The sequence below is a fragment of the Chinchilla lanigera genome, unplaced genomic scaffold, assembly GCF_000276665.1.
Source record: "Chinchilla lanigera isolate Chin_1 unplaced genomic scaffold, ChiLan1.0 scaffold00032, whole genome shotgun sequence".
NCBI classification, from domain to species: domain Eukaryota; kingdom Metazoa; phylum Chordata; class Mammalia; order Rodentia; family Chinchillidae; genus Chinchilla; species Chinchilla lanigera.
The window spans coordinates 21,890,973-21,896,806 of record NW_004955433.1 but is presented as its reverse complement, the minus strand read 5'-3'; positions in this window follow the sequence as shown (position 1 = coordinate 21,896,806).

Here is a 5,834-nt window from a genome sequence, read left to right as displayed (position 1 = left end):
ATGTTTCATAGAGTTTTTGAACTCTTTGGTTCTTTATCCAAGTTTTTCTTTTGAGTTTATATATTTTTTTTCAAGGAAAGTGCACAGACTTTCTTTAGATTCTTAGAGCTGTCAGTGGATAAACCATTATTGTTTCTGCTACCTACAATCCTCCATTTTTCTTATAATACAATGCCCCAAAATTTTCTCTTGGAAATAGTCATTTTTTGGCCTATTGGTTTGAATGGAGTTGAGTTCTCCAGGGATGACACTGACCAGCCTAACCCCATTGTTGCTTCATTTTCCTAGACCCAGTGATTTGATCAGATTGGCCATGTGGCCCAATTCAGAACAATGAAATTCATACGCAGAGAATTTTCATGTGAAAATACCGAGGGCCTTTTCTTTGATGGAACTCTATATTTCAAATTCTCATCCGTCCATCCTACGGGCTTTAAAACAACAACTTTCACCACTTAAGAGTGACTGAAAGATAGATGGGAGACACAGGCCTCTGATAGTGTCTTGGTTTTGGGACCAGCAATGCCTGAACCTACATTCTGCAGAATTATACCTGTACTCCTCAGTTCATTGACCAAATGAACTTCAGAGTCACTTAATGCAGTTTGAGTTGGTATTCCTGTTACTCAGAAGCAACAGAACCCTGAGTAATTTAAGATACATAAAGGAAATAAAGTTAAGACCTAGTGCATTTTAATTTCTTTGTTTCACATCTAGGGATATTTAGGCCCAGAGAGGCACAATGACTTCTCCAAAGTCAACTTAGAGATGAGATCAGAATCTCCTTTTTAGGATGATTCTCTAACTGAGTGCCTGATTTCCTTTGCTTTTCAAAGGAAGATTGAAGTGCAAGAAATAATTTCTAACTATTTCTGGGTTATCTGCAGTGCAGCATGGTCACCTTTGAAGGTTCTGTAAACATACTCAAATCCTGGAAATGCCACAGTTTGGAATTTTCAATACCTTTTATATAATTAGAAAATCTTACATAAATAAAATGGCAGAAATTCTTTCCACTGTTAGAGCCCATTCCAAGTGATTGCTTTTGTGATTTTATCTTGAAGCCAGAAATGTTTAAAAGAAATGCAATAGTTTCCTTACATCCTTGGAAAGAGCCCTGCATATTTAGGCAGTTGGTTTTGCTATGGGGTCAGCTCCTGGGGAACACCGTGTCTAAGAATACTTTTTAAGGAACCCCTTTGGAACAGCTCTGGACTTACGTCTCGTGACTCCTGGTGCCATGAATTTGTGCTGACGAGGCAAATAAAGGTAGACCTATAGCCATAACATTTAATTTTCAGTGTAATGTGAAAACCCTCATTAGTTATATTGCTCAGAATGACTTATAATCAAAGATCTTCCAAGGACAGAAATCTTGACTACATTTTCACGAAAGTGTTGCCTACATTGTCACAAACTGATAGAAATCTAGAATTGAAAGGGCTGAGAAAGTCAAATCACTCCTTCATTTTTCAGAGATAGAAATAGGGGCTCAGAAACAACAAAACAAGTTCCATGAGGGCACACAGTGAGTTAGTGGCTGAGCTAAAGTGTTTTTGTCTTTGGTTAAGAATTATCTTTCCAGGGAACTGGACACCCTTGGAAACTGCAAGTCAGTTCTTACTTTCTGCTTTGTGAATTTGGTAAGCAAAGGATTTCCTGCAGATTCTGAAGATACAGATACAAGCTTAACTCTTCCAGATTTTTAGGTGCTTGTTTTAAGGGTGTTATTACTTCTTATCACAACCCTTTGAAACAAAATTTAGCTACTAAAGTTTATAACCATTTTCCAATGTGGACTCTTAAGTCAATGAAAGCATCACTTGGAGTGAGGATATTCTCTGCTGCTATTCCTGTTTGAAATTCTGCATTCTCTCCTGCTGTTGTCTCAAGCTTCAGGCTTGCAAATTCCAGTCATATATTGCAAATGTCATGGCTATGGGTCTACCCTTATTTGCTTAGTAATGTTTGAGATTGCTTAAAAACATACATGCAATGAGTGGAGTTGCAGGTGATCATTTGAAAGTGCAAATTCTATTTATTTAACACTAAATTAACTTTGCTTAGTGATCCCCTTCTGAGAAACTGATTCCCAAGTCTCTGGTGCTCCAGAGTTTCAGGGAAACTAACACGGTATCAGAGTCTCCTCTTTCCTCTGATCTCCTGTGATTCTCATTTGACCACTGTGATGAATGTAGCTTTCATGATTAGAAGCACCTCCTTCAGGATACCCTTTCCAAGAGTGTTGATAAGGGACCAAAACAAGAATGTTGGACAGAAACATGAAATACAATGATTTTTAAAAGTTTTTGCTACAGTGCCAAAAGCTTAAGTCCACTCCCAGGATGGTGATGACTGGTCCCTTCCAAGGGTAAGAAAAATTTGCTCTTGAGTTTCCATTCTCCATCCACAAGGAAGAACTTGGGTAGGTTTTTGCTAAGGTTGAAATAATTGATTTTTAGAGTTGTAGAAAGCATTGAGCTGCATTACCACAAACTGGAAAGCAATTCTACAGAGGCTGATTTCATCCATCTCATTCCGGATGAGCTGGACAAAGTGTGCCTGAAGCATTGAGGAGCACGAGTTGTCAGCGATAAGTAAAGACCAATACATTCCTGAGGGGCCATGTGAGAGGAATGACACCGGGGACCAGGATCACATCTCAGCTGATGAAGAGTAAGAGATGGTGGGAGCATCAATTAAGGGAGCTACACTTCTTTGTCCAGTGGCTACCCCTGCAATGTTGGGGCTGAAGAATTAGACCTCCACTGCCCTCAACAAAAGCTAGCCTTTTCCAAAATCTCAGCATTTGCATTCCACTAATTTCTTTACATTTTCAGATAGAATATTGTGTAAATTTCTACAAGCTTTCTACTGACAGAGGGAGTCTACCTGTAGACATAAAGAAAATCCAGGGCTCACATATGATAGTGACACCAAAATCAAATAAATCAAAGGCACAGGTGTACACAAATTATCACACTTGGAAGAGGTTAAATAAAGTGTAAATCTTCAAAGTCCAGATGGAGAAAACAAGTGCATCAATTTCATACCAGTAGGGAACATCCTTCACCACATTCATATGAGCTGTAAGTGTTGTTTCTGTTATAGTAACAGGGTAGCAGATATGGGTGGGCCACTGACTTCCCTGAACCCAAGGGACAGATGATTTTAGGCATCTAGTTTGAAGTAGGACTGCATGGGAGAGTCAAGGCCTGGAGCCTGGGTATGTCCTTAAAAGATGTGATCTGTGTTTTTTGTGTGTGTGTGTGTGTTTTTTTTTTTTTCTGGTACCTGGAATCGAACTCACAACCCTGCGCTTCCCAGGCAGGCACTGTGCCACTGAGATAAATCCCCAGCCCAAAAGATGTGATCAAGCAGAACCAGAGGAATATAGCAAACTGCAGCACGGGGAAATAGTGCATATGTTAACATGGTGCTGGGGAGCAACAGCTATTCCAGAGCAAAGGCACTTCACTCTCCAAACTTTGCCTTTTGATCAATTTGAGAGCATATTCATGGCCACTAGGCCACTATGCATTTTGTTCCCACTCAGGAGGAAACCTCCTCATCTCCCCTTCTCTGATGTGTCTGGTACCCCTTCTTCTTAGCCAACACTTCTAGCTCTTAAGAGTTTGATTGCCCTGTGATTAAGGAGGTTTGTTGGGGCCTAACGCACTGAGAAAAGGGTGGGGGAAGGCAATAAATATTTAATGAGAATTTTGCTTCTGGGCCTTCCTCTTAGAGGGGAAAATGGAAATCAAAAGTCTTCACTGGAACCCCTGTTGTTGGAGGACAAAGACATGTTCTCTCACTGCTGTGAAAATGAGCCTCTGGCACCTCAGCAAGAGGCTGCTTGGAGAGGGGGAGTCTTTAATGAATCACAGAGCAAAAAGTTCTTTCCTGGAAGGAATTATCCCTGGTGCTTTCTCTAATAACACTCCCAGGCCTCAGCCTGATGGATGCGGAGCTATGGCTTTGGAGAGGAGGCTCCTGGGTTATAAGGCTGGGGTTTATGCAGCATTCCCTACCAGGGCTCCTCAGCTTGTCCTAAGGCAGCATCATCCCGCTGGATTTTCAGCTCACTGGGCCCCATGGAGAAGGGACAGATGGGGACCTTTGGAAGCACAGAGAAAGCCTGGAGAATGCGGCGTTCTCAGAGCATCCTCAGAAACAGTCAGGAGCTGGGTTTGTGGATTTGGTCAAGCCAGCGTGTCTCTCTCTACTTTTGATGTTTACACCTGAAAAATAGAAAAAAAAAATCGTAATATCCTCCATAGGATGCTTTCTGTAATTTCAATAAGGTAATATTTTTAAAGCATTTAAAATGATTGACATATAGTAAGTATAAATATTTGGCTACTATTTTTTATTATCACCATCATGGTACTGGTAAGTCTGGAGGAAACTGGAGCTTAAAGTATGGACAGTAGTTGCCGTGTAAAGGACAAAGAACGTGTTTGATCCAGGAAAGAGTCCAGGCCTCAGTCATAACAAGGGACAGGTGTAGAAAAGGCTCTGTATTCATGATTTCACTCCTCCTCACACTATCCAATGAAAAAGGCATCATTATCATCCTATCATACCCATTACCTTATGAAAGATGGAAACAAGTTCAAGTCTGAATGAATTCAAAGTCTGTTTTTGTTCTTTCTCCTACTGACATCTCTACTGTCTTTCTCCAGCCTTGAATGTGTTCTGATTATGGAACATCAAGAAGTCAGGATCACAGCCCTTTACCTCACCTTCTATGAGGTAAAGTTGTGTCCCTTTAGCTGTTGCCTCCCATGGTTTGACCAGAAACCTTCCCCCTGAGGTAATCCTAAGATTCTGCCTCACTGCTGTACCAGCAGGTATTTTACTGATGTGGGTTCCAACTCTCCAAGATTTTTATAAAATTGATATTAGCAAATGTGCTTTTGTCTGCCCCCTTCCTCATGAAAGGTGATACTGTTTCTGGACTCTTGCCTCAGTTTTCTTCCTCAGCATTGCTATTCCATTTTGGACCCATCCCAAATATTTGCCTCGTGCCGAGACCCTAGGTATGTGGACCTTGTGTATCAAAAGTAAATCTCTCCCTGGGATCCTACTTCCAATTTTCAGGAATTAAGACACTATGACCTCCTTTCTGCTTGCTGTTGAACCTGCACTGAAGCCCCTGCCTGGTGGAATGACTTGAAAGATCCTGAGATAAGCATCCATCCTAGGCCACTGTGAATAAAATTACCTTGAATAACAATGATTGCCTTTCATTCTGCTGCCTCAGATTTCAAAGTCAGCCCCGTTCCTGATAAAACAATGGATGGGTTCACTTGCTGTCTCCGTTTCTCTGATTCAGGTGGAGAGGATGGAGATCATATTCACTGACAGGAAATAGACGCCTGCTTGAAATCTGATTTTTGCCTCCAAGTTCTTATCTAGCTACCTTTTTATTTTCTTAAGAAGTCTCCTTCAGTTCCACGTCTATGTTATTTTTGTGTGTGTGTGGTACTGGGGATTGAACCCTGGGCCTTGTGCATGGAAGGCAAGAGACCTACCACTGAGCCATATCCACAGTCCTTTATGTTCTTGAACTTGTCCTGATTTGAAAGATTCCACCCACCATAATGCCCCTACTGTAACCTTGTCATCTGGTATTAGTTTTAGGATGATACATTCTTGTTTGCCCTGCAGTCAATTTCTCCATGCTATTTCTTTGCTGATTCCCTTCATATAATCCCTCTAATTCTGCACCTCTCAAGGAAGAGGACATACACTGATGTGTGTTTGGTGTCTTTGAAGATTCCTTCTTTTTCTCCTTCCTAGAGACATCTCTATGTGTAAGAGGTCAGAGA